Genomic DNA, 14,627 nt, shown 5'->3' on the forward strand with positions numbered 1-14,627 from the left:
GCATCACTCCAGCCTCCTGTCTCTAACACCCTTTATAGGGTGTGCATCACTCCAGCCTCTTGTCTTTGACACCCGTTATAGGGTGTGCATCACTCCAGCCTCTTGTCTCTGACACCCGTTACAGGGCGTGCATCACTCCAGCCTCCTGTCTTTGACACCCGTTACAGGGCGTGCATCACTCCAGCCTCCTGTTTTTGACACCCGTTATAGGGCGTGCATCACTCCCGACTCCTGTCTCTGACACCCGTTATAGGGCATGCATCACTCCAGCCTCCTGTCTCTGACACCCGTTATAGGGCGTGCATCACTCCTGCCTCCTGTCTCTGACACCCGTTACAGGGCGTGCATCACTCCAGCCTCCTGTCTTTGACACCCGTTATAGGGCGTGCATCACTCCTGACTCCTGCCTCTGACACCCGTTATAGGGCATGCATCACTCCAGCCTCCTGTCTCTGACACCCGTTATAGGGCGTGCATCACTCCAGCCTCTTGTCTCTGACACCCGTTATAGGGCGTGCATCACTCCAGCCTCCTGTCTCTGACACCCGTTATAGGACGTGCATCTCTCCAGCCTCCTGTCTCTGACACCAGTTATAGGGTGTGCATCACTCCAGCCATCACCCGTTATAGGACGTGCCTCACTCCAGCCTCTTGTCTTTGACACCCGTTATAGGGCGTGCATCACTCCAGCCTCTTGTCTCTGACACCCATTATAGGGTGTGCATCACTCCAGCCATCACCCGTTATAGGGTGTGCATCACTCCAGCCTCCTGTCTCTGACACCCATTATAGGGTGTGCATCACTCCAGCCTCCTGTCTTTGACACCCGTTATAGGGCGTGCATCACTCCAGCCTCCTGTCTCTGACACCCGTTATAGGGTGTGCATCACTCCAGCCTCCTGTCTTTGACACCCGTTATAGGGCGTGCATCACTCCAGCCTCCTGTCTCTGACACCAGTTATAGGGCGTGCATCACTCCAGCCTCCTGTCTCTGACACCCGTTATAGGGCGTGCATCACTCCAGCCTCCTGTCTCTGACACCAGTTATAGGGCGTGCATCACTCCAGCCTCCTGTCTTTGACACCCGTTACAGGGCGTGCCTCACTCCAGCCTCCTGTCTCTGACACCAGTTATAGGGCGTGCATCACTCCAGCCTCCAATCTTTGACACCCGTTACAGGGCGTGCCTCACTCCAGCCTCTTGTCTCTGACACCCATTATAGGGCCTGCATCACTCCAGGCTCCTGTCTTTGACACCCGTTATAGGGCGTGCATCACTCCAGCTTCCTGTCTCTGACACCCGTTATAGGGCGTGCATCACTCCAGCCTCCTGTCTCTGACACCAGTTATAGGGCGTGCATCATTCCAGCCTCCTGTCTTTGACACCCGTTATAGGGCGTGCATCAATCTAGCCTCCTGTCTTTGACACCCGTTATAGGGCGTGCATCACTCCAGCCTCCTGTCTTTGACACCCGTTACAGGGCGTGCCTCACTCCAGCCTCTTGTCTCTGACACCCATTATAGGGCGTGCATCACTCCAGCCTCCTGTCTTTGACACCCGTTATAGGGTGTGCATCACTCCAGCCTCCTGTCTCTGACACCCGTTATAGGGCGTGCATCACTCCAGCCTCCTGTCTCTGACACCAGTTATAGGGCGTGCATTACTCCAGCCTCCTGTCTTTGACACCCGTTATAGGGCGTGCATCAATCTAGCCTTCTGTCTTTGACACCCGTTATAGGGCGTGCATCAATCTAGCCTTCTGTCTTTGACACCCGTTATAGGGCGTGCATCACTCCAGCCTCCTGTCTTTGACACTCGCTATAGGGCGTGCATCACTCCAGCCTCCTGTCTCTGACACCGGTTATAGGGCATGCATCACTCCAGCCTCCTGTCTCTGACACCCGTTATAGGGCATGCATCACTCCAACTCCTGTCTCTGACACCCGTTATAGGCGTGCTTCACTCCGGCCTCCTGTCTCTGACACCCGTTATAGGGCGTGCATCACTCCAGCCTCCTGTCTTTGACACCCGTTATAGGGCGTGCATCACTCCAGCCTCCTGTCTCTGACACCCGTTATAGGCGTGCATCACTCCAACCTCCTGTCTTTGACACCCGTTATAGGGCGTGCATCACTCCAGCCTCTTGTCTCTGACACCCGTTATAGGGTGTGCATCACTCCAGCCTCCTGTCTCTGACACCAGTTATAGGGCGTGCATCACTCCAGCCTCCTGTCTTTGACACCCATTATAGGGCGTGCATCAATCTAGCCTCCTGTCTTTGACACCCGTCATAGGGCGTGCATCACTCCAGCCTCCTGTCTTTGACACCCGTTATAGGGCGTGCATCACTCCAGCCTCCTGTCTCTGACACCGGTTATAGGGCGTGCATCACTCCAGCCTCCTGTCTCTGACACCCGTTATAGGGCATGCATCACACCAGCCTCCTGTCTCTGACACCCGTTATAGGGCTTGCATCACTCCAACTCCTGTCTCTGACACCCGTTATAGGGCGTGCATCACTCCAGCCTCCTGTCTCTTAAACCCGTTATAGGGCGTGCATCACTCCAGCCTCCTGTCTCTGACACCCGTTATAGGCGTGCATCACTCCAACCTCCTGTTTTTGGCACCCGTTACAGGGTGTGCATCACTCCAGCCTCCTGTCTCTGACACCCGTTATAGGGCTTGCATCACTCCAACTCCTGTCTCTGACACTCGTTATAGGCGTGCATCACTCCGGCCTTCTGTCTCTGACACCCGTTATAGGGCGTGCATCACTCCAGCCTCCTGTCTCTGACACCCGTTATAGGCGTGCATCACTCCAGCCTCCTGTCTTTGACACCCGTTATAGGGCGTGCATCACTCCAGCCTCCTGTCTTTGACACCCGTTATAGGGTGTGCATCACTCCAGCCTCCTGTCCCTGACACCTGTTGTAGGGTGTGCATCACTCCAGCCTCCTGACACCCGTTATAGGGTGTGCATCACTCCAGCCTTCTGTCTTTGACACCCGTTATAGGGTGTGCCTCACTCCAGCCTCCTGTCTTTGACACCCGTTATAGGCGTGCATCACTCCAACCTCCTGTCTTTGACACCCGTTATAGGGTTTGCATCACTCCAGCCTCCTGTCTCTGACACCCGTTATAGGGCTTGCATCACTCCAACTCCTGTCTCTGACACCCGTTATAGGTGTGCATCACTCCAGCCTCCTGTCTCTGACACCCGTTATAGGGCGTGCATCACTCCAGCCTCCTGTCTCTGACACCCGTTATAGGCGTGCATCACTCCAGCCTCCTGTCTTTGACACCCGTTATAGGGCGTGCATCACTCCAGCCTCCTGTCCCTGACACCCGTTGTAGGGTGTGCATCACTCCAGCCTCCTGACACCCGTTATAGGGTGTGCATCACTCCAGCCTCCTGTCTTTGACACCCGTTATAGGGCGTGCATCACTCCAGCCTCCTGTCTTTGACACCTGTTATAGGGCGTGCATCACTCCAGCCTCCTGTCTTTGACACCCATTATAGGGCGTGCATCACTCCAGCCTCTTGTCTTTGACACCCGTTATAGGGTGTGCATCACTCCAGCCTCCTGTCTTTGACACCCGTTATAGGGTGTGCATCACTCCAGCCTCCTGTACCTGACACCCGTTGTAGGGTGTGCATCACTCCAGCCTCCTGACACCCGTTGTAGGGTGTGCATCACTCCAGCCTCCTGTCTTTGACACCCGTTATAGGGTGTGCATCACTCCAGCCTCCTGTCTTTGACACCCGTTATAGGGTGTGCCTCACTCCAGCCTCCTGTCTTTGACACCCGTTATAGGCGTGCATCACTCCAACCTCCTGTCTCTGACACCCGTTACAGGGCGTGCATCACTCCAGCCTCCTGTCTTTGACACCCGTTATAGGGCGTGCATCACTCCAGCCTCTTGTCTTTGACACCCGTTATAGGGTGTGCATCACTCCAGCCTCATGTCTCTGACACCCGTTACAGGGCGTGCATCACTCCAGCCTCCTGTCTTTGACACCCGTTATAGGGCGTGCATCACTCCAGCCTCTTGTCTTTGACACCCGTTATAGGGCGTGCATCACTCCAGCCTCTTGTCTTTGACACCCGTTATAGGGCGTGCATCACTCCAGCCTCTTGTCTTTGACACCGTTATAGGGCGTGCATCACTCTAGCCTCCTGTCTCTGACACCCGTCATAGGGCGTGCATCACTCCAGCCTCCTGTCTCTGACACCCGTTATAGGGCGTGCATCACTCCAGCCTCCTGTCTCTGACACCCGTTATAGGGTGTGCATCACTCCAGCCTCCTGTCTCTGACACCCGTTATAGGGTGTGCATCACTCCAGCCTCCTGTCTCTGACACCCGTTATAGGGCGTGCATCACTCCAGCCTCTTGTCTTTGACACCCGTTACAGGGCGTGCATCACTCCAGCCTCTTGTCTTTGACACCCGTTATAGGGCGTGCATCACTCCAGCCTCCTGTCTCTGACACCCGTTATAGGGTGTGCATCACTCCAGCCTCCTGTCTCTGACACCCGTTATAGGGTGTGCATCACTCCAGCCTCCTGTCTCTGACACCCGTTATAGGGCGTGCATCACTCCAGCCTCTTGTCTTTGACACCCGTTACAGGGCGTGCATCACTCCAGCCTCTTGTCTTTGACACCCGTTATAGGGCGTGCATCACTCCAGCCTCTTGTCTTTGACACCCGTTATAGGGCGTGCATCACCCCGTCCTCCTGTCTTTAACAACAGTTATAGGGCGTTCATCACTCCAGCCTCCTATCTCTGACACCCGTTATAGGGTGTGCCTCACCCCAGCCTCTTGTCTTTGACACCCGTTATAGGGCGTGCATCACCCCAGCCTCCTGTCTCTGACACCCGTTATAGGGTGTGCATCACTCAGGCCTCCTGTCTCTGACACCCGTTATAGGGCGTGCATCACTCCAGCCTCCTGTCTCTGACACCCGTTATAGGGTGTGCATCACTCCAGCCTCCTGTCTCTGACACCCGTTATAGGGCGTGCATCACTCCAGCCTCCTGTCTCTGACACCCGTTATAGGGCGTGCATCACTCCAGCCTCCTGTCTCTGACACCCGTTATAGGGTGTGCATCACTCCAGCCTCCTGTCTCTGACACCCGTTATAGGGTGTGTCTCACTCCTGCCTCTTGTCTTTGACACCCATTATAGGGTGTGCATCACTCCAGCCTCTTGTCTTTGACACCCATTATAGGGCGTGCATCACTCCAGCCTCCTGTCTCTGACACCCGTTATAGGGTGTGCCTCACTCCTACCTCTTGTCTTTGACACCCATTATAGGGTGTGCATCACTCCAGCCTCTTGTCTCTGACACCCGTTACAGGGCGTGCATCACTCCAGCCTCCTGTCTTTGACACCCGTTACAGGGCGTGCATCACTCCAGCCTCTTGTCTTTGACACCCGTTATAGGGCGTGCATCACTCCAGCCTCTTGTCTTTGACACCCGTTACAGGGTGTGCCTCACTCCAGCCTCTTGTCTTTGACACCCGTTATAGGGCGTGCATCACTCCAGCCTCTTGTCTTTGACACCCGTTATAGGGCGTGCATCACCCCAGCCTCCTGTCTTTAACACCCGTTATAGGGCGTTCATCACTCCAGCCTCCTGTCTCTGACACCCGTTATAGGGTGTGCCTCACCCCAGCCTCTTGTCTTTGACACCCGTTATAGGGCGTGCATCACCCCAGCCTCCTGTCTCTGACACCCGTTATAGGGTGTGCATCACTCAGGCCTCCTGTCTCTGACACCCGTTATAGGGCGTGCATCACTCCAGCCTCCTGTCTCTGACACCCGTTATAGGGTGTGCATCACTCCAGCCTCCTGTCTCTGACACCCGTTATAGGGCGTGCATCACTCCAGCCTCCTGTCTCTGACACCCGTTATAGGGCGTGCATCACTCCAGCCTCCTGTCTCTGACACCCGTTATAGGGTGTGCATCACTCCAGCCTCCTGTCTCTGACACCCGTTATAGGGTGTGCCTCACTCCTGCCTCTTGTCTTTGACACCCATTATAGGGTGTGCATCACTCCAGCCTCTTGTCTTTGACACCCATTATAGGGCGTGCATCACTCCAGACTCCTGTCTCTGACACCCGTTATAGGGTGTGCCTCACTCCTGCCTCTTGTCTTTGACACCCATTATAGGGTGTGCATCACTCCAGCCTCTTGTCTTTGACACCCATTATAGGGCGTGCATCACTCCAGCCTCCTGTCTCTGACACCCGTTATAGGGCATGCATCACTCCAGCCTCCTGTCTTTGACACCCGTTATAGGGCATGCATCACTCCAGCCTCCTGTCCCTGACACCCGTTGTAGGGTGTGCATCACTCCAGCCTCCTGACACCCGTTATAGGGTGTGCATCCCCCCAGCCTCCTGTCTCTGACACCCGTTATAGGCATGCATCACTCCAGCCTCCTGCCCCTGACACCCGTTGTAGGGTGTGCATCACTCCAGCCTCCTGACACCCGTTATAGGGTGTGCATCCCCCCAGCCTCCTGTCTTTGACACCCGTTATAGGCATGCATCACTCCAACCTCCTGTCTCTGACACCCGTTACAGGGCGTGCATCACTCCAGCCTCCTGTCTTTGACACCCGTTATAGGGCGTGCATCACTCCAGCCTCTTGTCTTTGACACCCGTTATAGGGTGTGCATCACTCCAGCCTCTTGTCTCTGACACCCGTTACAGGGCGTGCATCACTCCAGCCTCCTGTCTTTGACACCCGTTATAGGGCGTGCATCACTCCAGCCTCTTGTCTTTGACACCCGTTATAGGGCGTGCATCACTCCAGCCTCTTGTCTTTGACACCCGTTATAGGGCGTGCATCACTCCAGCCTCTTGTCTTTGACACCCATTATAGGGCGTGCATCACTCTAGCCTCCTGTCTCTGACACCCGTCATAGGGCGTGCATCACTCCAGCCTCCTGTCTTTGACACCCGCTATAGGGCGTGCATCACTCCAGCCTCCTGTCTCTGACACCGGTTATAGGGCGTGCATCACTCCAGCCTCCTGTCTCTGACACCCGTTATAGGGCATGCATCACTCCAACTCCTGTCTCTGACACCCGTTATAGGCGTGCTTCACTCCGGCCTCCTGTCTCTGACACCCGTTATAGGGCGTGCATCACTCCAGCCTCCTGTCTTTGACACCCGTTATAGGGCGTGCATCACTCCAGCCTCCTGTCTCTGACACCCGTTATAGGCGTGCATCACTCCAACCTCCTGTCTTTGACACCCGTAATAGGGCGTGCATCACTCCAGCCTCTTGTCTCTGACACCCGTTATAGGGTGTGCATCACTCCAGCCTCCTGTCTCTGACACCAGTTATAGGGCGTGCATCACTCCAGCCTCCTGTCTTTGACACCCATTATAGGGCGTGCATCAATCTAGCCTCCTGTCTTTGACACCCGTCATAGGGCGTGCATCACTCCAGCCTCCTGTCTTTGACACCCGTTATAGGGCGTGCATCACTATAGCCTCCTGTCTCTGACACCGGTTATAGGGCGTGCATAACTCCAGCCTCCTGTCTCTGACACCCGTTATAGGGCATGCATCACTCCAGCCTCCTGTCTCTGACACCCGTTATAGGGCTTGCATCACTCCAACTCCTGTCTCTGACACCCGTTATAGGGCGTGCATCACTCCAGCCTCCTGTCTCTTAAACCCGTTATAGGGCGTGCATCACTCCAGCCTCCTGTCTCTGACACCCGTTATAGGCGTGCATCACTCCAACCTCCTGTTTTTGGCACCCGTTACAGGGTGTGCATCACTCCAGCCTCCTGTCTCTGACACCCGTTATAGGGCTTGCATCACTCCAACTCCTGTGTCTGACACTCGTTATAGGCGTGCATCACTCCGGCCTTCTGTCTCTGACACCCGTTATAGGGCGTGCATCACTCCAGCCTCCTGTCTCTGACACCCGTTATAGGGCGTGCATCACTCCAGCCTCCTGTCTCTGACACCCGTTATAGGCGTGCATCACTCCAGCCTCCTGTCTTTGACACCCGTTATAGGGCGTGCATCACTCCAGCCTCCTGTCTTTGACACCCGTTATAGGGTGTGCATCACTCCAGCCTCCTGTCCCTGACACCCGTTGTAGGGTGTGCATTACTCCAGCCTCCTGACACCCGTTATAGGGTGTGCATCACTCCAGCCTCCTGTCTTTGACACCCGTTATAGGGTGTGCCTCACTCCAGCCTCCTGTCTTTGACACCCGTTATAGGCGTGCATCACTCCAACCTCCTGTCTTTGACACCCGTTATAGGGTTTGCATCACTCCAGCCTCCTGTCTCTGACACCCGTTATAGGGCTTGCATCACTCCAACTCCTGTCTCTGACACCCGTTATAGGTGTGCATCACTCCAGCCTCCTGTCTCTGACACCCGTTATAGGGCGTGCATCACTCCAGCCTCCTGTCTCTGACACCCGTTATAGGCGTGCATCACTCCAGCCTCCTGTCTTTGACACCCGTTATAGGGCGTGCATCACTCCAGCCTCCTGTCCCTGACACCCGTTGTAGGGTGTGCATCACTCCAGCCTCCTGACACCCGTTATAGGGTGTGCATCTTTCCAGCCTCCTGTCTTTGACACCCGTTATAGGGCGTGCATCACTCCAGCCTCCTGTCTTTGACACCTGTTATAGGGCGTGCATCACTCCAGCCTCCTGTCTTTGACACCCATTATAGGGCGTGCATCACTCCAGCCTCTTGTCTTTGACACTCGTTATAGGGTGTGCATCACTCCAGCCTCCTGTCTTTGACACCCGTTATAGGGTGTGCATCACTCCAGCCTCCTGTCCCTGACACCCGTTGTAGGGTGTGCATCACTCCAGCCTCCTGACACCCGTTGTAGGGTGTGCATCACTCCAGCCTCCTGTCTTTGACACCCGTTATAGGGCGTGCATCACTCCAGCCTCCTGTCTTTGACACCCGTTATAGGGTGTGCCTCACTCCAGCCTCCTGTCTTTGACACCCGTTATAGGCGTGCATCACTCCAACCTCCTGTCTCTGACACCCGTTACAGGGCGTGCATCACTCCAGCCTCCTGTCTTTGACACCCGTTATAGGGCGTGCATCACTCCAGCCTCTTGTCTTTGACACCCGTTATAGGGTGTGCATCACTCCAGCCTCATGTCTCTGACACCCGTTACAGGGCGTGCATCACTCCAGCCTCCTGTCTTTGACACCCGTTATAGGGCGTGCATCACTCAAAGCCTCTTGTCTTTGACACCCGTTATAGGGCGTGCATCACTCCAGCCTCTTGTCTTTGACACCCGTTATAGGGCGTGCATCACTCCAGCCTCTTGTCTTTGACACCGTTATAGGGCGTGCAACACCCGTCATAGGGCGTACATCACTCCAGCCTCCTGTCTCTGACACCCGTTATAGGGCGTGCATCACTCCAGCCTCCTGTCTCTGACACCTGTTATAGGGTGTGCATCACTCCAGCCTCCTGTCTCTGACACCCGTTATAGGGTGTGCATCACTCCAGCCTCCTGTCTCTGACACCCGTTATAGGGCGTGCATCACTCCAGCCTCCTGTCTCTGACACCCGTTATAGGGCGTGCATCACTCCAGCCTCCTGTCTCTGACACCCGTTATAGGGTGTGCATCACTCCAGCCTCCTGTCTCTGACACCCGTTATAGGGTGTGCCTCACTCCTGCCTCTTGTCTTTGACACCCATTATAGGGTGTGCATCACTCCAGCCTCTTGTCTTTGACACCCATTATAGGGCGTGCATCACTCCAGCCCCCTGTCTCTGACACCCGTTATAGGGTGTGCCTCACTCCTACCTCTTGTCTTTGACACCCGTTATAGGACGTGCATCACTCCAGCCTCTTGTCTTTGACACCGTTATAGGGCGTGCATCACTCTAGCCTCCTGTCTCTGACACCCGTCATAGGGCGTACATCACTCCAGCCTCCTGTCTCTGACACCCGTTATAGGGCGTGCATCACTCCAGCCTCCTGTCTCTGACACCTGTTATAGGGTGTGCATCACTCCAGCCTCCTGTCTCTGACACCCGTTATAGGGTGTGCATCACTCCAGCCTCCTGTCTCTGACACCCGTTATAGGGCGTGCATCACTCCAGCCTCCTGTCTCTGACACCCGTTATAGGGCGTGCATCACTCCAGCCTCCTGTCTCTGACACCCGTTATAGGGTGTGCATCACTCCAGCCTCCTGTCTCTGACACCCGTTATAGGGTGTGCCTCACTCCTGCCTCTTGTCTTTGACACCCATTATAGGGTGTGCATCACTCCAGCCTCTTGTCTTTGACACCCATTATAGGGCGTGCATCACTCCAGCCCCCTGTCTCTGACACCCGTTATAGGGTGTGCCTCACTCCTACCTCTTGTCTTTGACACCCATTATAGGGTGTGCATCACTCCAGCCTCTTGTCTCTGACACCCGTTATAGGGCGTGCATCACTCCAGCCTCCTGTCTTTGACACCCGTTACAGGGCGTGCATCACTCCAGCCTCTTGTCTTTGACACCCGTTATAGGGCGTGCATCACTCCAGCCTCTTGTCTTTGACACCCGTTACAGGGTGTGCCTCACTCCAGCCTCTTGTCTTTGACACCCGTTATAGGGCGTGCATCACTCCAGCCTCTTGTCTTTGACACCCGTTATAGGGCGTGCATCACCCCAGCCTCCTGTCTTTAACACCCGTTATAGGGCGTTCATCACTCCAGCCTCCTGTCTCTGACACCCGTTATAGGGTGTGCCTCACCCCAGCCTCTTGTCTTTGACACCCGTTATAGGGCGTGCATCACCCCAGCCTCCTGTCTCTGACACCCGTTACAGGGTGTGCATCACTCAGGCCTCCTGTCTCTGACACCCGTTATAGGGCGTGCATCACTCCAGCCTCCTGTCTCTGACACCCGTTATAGGGTGTGCATCACTCCAGCCTCCTGTCTCTGACACCCGTTATAGGGCGTGCATCACTCCAGCCTCCTGTCTCTGACACCCGTTATAGGGCGTGCATCACTCCAGCCTCCTGTCTCTGACACCCGTTATAGGGTGTGCATCACTCCAGCCTCCTGTCTCTGACACCCGTTATAGGGTGTGCCTCACTCCTGCCTCTTGTCTTTGACACCCATTATAGGGTGTGCATCACTCCAGCCTCTTGTCTTTGACACCCATTATAGGGCGTGCATCACTCCAGCCTCCTGTCTCTGACACCCGTTATAGGGTGTGCCTCACTCCTGCCTCTTGTCTTTGACACCCATTATAGGGTGTGCATCACTCCAGCCTCTTGTCTTTGACACCCATTATAGGGCGTGCATCACTCCAGCCTCCTGTCTCTGACACCCGTTATAGGGCATGCATCACTCCAGCCTCCTGTCTTTGACACCCGTTATAGGCGTGCATCACTCCAGCCTCCTGCCCCTGACACCCGTTGTAGGGTGTGCATCACTCCAGCCTCCTGACACCCGTTATAGGGTGTGCATCCCCCCAGCCTCCTGTCTTTGACACCCGTTATAGGCATGCATCACTCCAACCTCCTGTCTCTGACACCCGTTACAGGGCGTGCATCACTCCAGTCTCCTGTCTTTGACACCCGTTATAGGGCGTGCATCACTCCAGCCTCTTGTCTTTAACACCCGTTATAGGGCGTTCATCACTCCAGCCTCCTGTCTCTGACACCCGTTATAGGGCGTGCATCACTCCAGCCTCCTGTCTCTGACACCCGTTATAGGGTGTGCATCACTCCAGCCTCCTGTCTCTGACACCCGTTATAGGGCGTGCATCACTCCAGCCTCCTGTCTCTGACACCCGTTATAGGGCGTGCATCACTCCAGCCTCCTGTCTCTGACACCCGTTATAGGGTGTGCATCACTCCAGCCTCCTGTCTCTGACACCCGTTATAGGGTGTGCCTCACTCCTGCCTGTTGGACAGGCCACATGAAGGGCCGCTCCCCCCTCGGCCCGACCAGGCCCGAGCCCGGACACACAAGGGCCACACACCACCACTGCTCGTCTTCCGTCCCCTCCGGGACCCCGGCCCCTGAACATATCGACCTCGTGGGCCCGACCCACTACTGGCCCGCGCACCCAGCCTGGGCGCCATCTTGGACACTCCACCACGAGGCCGCCTGGCCCCCGGCCGACCTCAACCCTGGGCCTAGCCAGGCCTCAGACATCCCGGCACCACCATCCACCCAGGAGGTGAGCAGGCTACTTGGCAAGTCAATGGGAGAAAGAGGCGTCGATGGCTCTCCCCCGCCAAGTGCCGCTCGCCCATCGCCTCCCCAGGCGCTGGCTCCACCCCCCTGCTGGGTGTCTGGACTCCCTCATCCCGGACCTCCCGACCTCCAAGTGCGAGGGTCCGGACATCAAAGGGCACCAGCCCTATAACTGGGGCAGCTCCAGAGCAGGAAGGCAGTTGTATCCTGGAGTCGAGAGACGCAGAGAAGAACTCATCCTTGACGGACTACTGGCGCTGCCGTAGCTCTGCCTTGCGCATCATCGTCCTGCCTGCTGGCGCTGCCGCAACCTTCGTAACCTTCGTAAACCTTCATCGTCGTCGGGACCTGCTGGCGTGGCCGCGGACCGTTTGTAACCACCATCTTCATCGGGACCTGCTGGCTCCGCCGCGGACCGTCGCTTCCTTCGTCCATCTCGGGACCTGCTGGCTCCGCCGCGGCCCGATCATCTAGAACGCCGAGCTCGAGGATTGAGAGCTATTCCTATCTTTTGGTAACAAGACTGTCCCGCTACCCTTCTCCCAAACCAGAGACTAGAATCGAGGGGACCCCTGAGTCCAGACCTCCTTGTACCATTCATCGTACTTAAAGATTTGCCTATAAAGTATCGTTGAACTTTACCCTTGTGTGGTGTCCGTCTGTGGGGGGGAAGTTACTTGTCTGTACGATCGTCGGAGACGGCTCTCCCCGGAGACCTCTCCCCTTATCCTCGGCCGACCCTCCCGGTCCGTCTAACATTGGTGGCCAGCGGCGCGATCCGAATCACCGCATTATCGTACAGAGAGTAGCTCACCCCACGACGAAATCACGATGTCAAACAAAGAAAGCGGATCCACCGAGAAATTTCAGATGGAGAAATTGGACGAGTACAGCCATCGTGAATTAAAACAATTCTGCATCGAACTAGGTATCGCTACCACCGGTCTAAGTACCAAGGACGATTTCAAGCATGCCCTAGAGTCTTGGGCAGAAACCGGGGCTGCCGGAACCCCCGATCAAAACATCGCAGCAATAGAAAAAAACACCACAGCCCCTGAGGAGCTAAGAACGGGTCTCTCGCAAGACGAGATCCAGGAACGAGAAAAAACCCGACTACACGAGCTGGAAATGGCCCGGCTCAAAATGGATGTTGAACTTAAGTTGGCCGAACAAAAAATAAACTTAGAGCACCTGCGTCTCCGAGAAGAAAGAGAGGAAAAACAGAGACAAAGGGAGCTCGAGGAGAAGAAATTGGCATATGAACACGAGCGAAAATTAGCTGAGATCGACCTACGCAAGCAGAATAAAGAAGTAGGGGTGCCCGAGCAATCCCACACCCCAGGGGCAACAGAGAAAAAGGTACACATCCCCAAGGATGTCGTTCGAGAATACTTCCGAGAGGACGACATCCAGCAATGGTTTAAGGCCTACGAAATCGCTATGACCGCCCACCGGATCGATAGAAGCGACTGGGGAGCCGGTCTATGGGGGAGATTCCTCAATGAGGGCCGTGACGCCCTGCTACAGCTCCCGGACCACCAGATGACCTCCTATGACCATATGAAAGCTGCACTCCTCACCCGCTATGGGCTCACACCCGAGATGTACCGCCAGAGGTTCAGAGACTGCACCCGCATCCCGGGTACAACTTGGGTGGACTATGTAAACTATTTTAGCCGAGCCTTCGAGGGCTGGATCAAAGGAAGCAAGGTCACAACTTACGAACAACTCTTCAATCTCATGGTATGGGAGCATCTATCGAACAATTGCTTCATTGAGCTCCGCCAGCACCTCCTCGACAGCAAATTGACCGATCCCCGGCAGCTCGCAGCCGAAGCTGACCGGTGGGAAATCACCAGAGTGGGCCGAAATGGGTCCTATGAACAGAGCCGGAACAACAACGGTCAGCACCGTCCCCGAGGAGGAGGAGGAGGCCAAGGACGCGGAAGAGACAACGCTCCGGTCACCCCCGCTACCAGCACCACCCCCCCGGCCAACCGGGGCAGCACCCCGGCGCGACCGGGATATCGAGCCAATGTTACGTGCCATCGATGCCAACGAGTCGGCCACTATGCAAACGACCCAAACTGCCCCCAGTATCAGAGCCCAAGACCCCGCCAAGTAGCCGCTGCTGCTCTGGGGGAGGAACAGATCTCAGAGGAACAAGAAGAATATGAGCAAGAGCATCAAGAATGGGAGCCAGCCGCCATGGCTCTAGCATGCTTAGGGGGGAAAGACATGGTCCCGCGGGTCCCCCTACCCGCTAACACCCAGAAGTACAGCCAATGGGTGAGCATCAATGGACGCCGGGCCGAAGCCCTCCGTGACACCGGGGCCAGTGTAACAGCCGTCCGCTGTCACCTGGTGACCCCAGAACAGTTCCTACCAAACATTCTCTGCCCTGT

General features: G+C 55.8%; 1 protein-coding gene across 2 annotated transcripts in view; it reads left to right on the top strand.

Annotated features, from left to right (window-relative positions):
- The window catches only part of FIBCD1 (fibrinogen C domain containing 1), a 953,795-nt gene that overhangs the window by 244,111 nt on the left and 695,057 nt on the right, over positions 1-14,627 (top strand). The gene's annotated exons all lie outside the window — the stretch shown is intronic.

This window comes from Lissotriton vulgaris, chromosome 5, assembly GCF_964263255.1.
Source record: "Lissotriton vulgaris chromosome 5, aLisVul1.2, whole genome shotgun sequence".
NCBI classification, from domain to species: Eukaryota; Metazoa; Chordata; class Amphibia; order Caudata; family Salamandridae; genus Lissotriton; species Lissotriton vulgaris.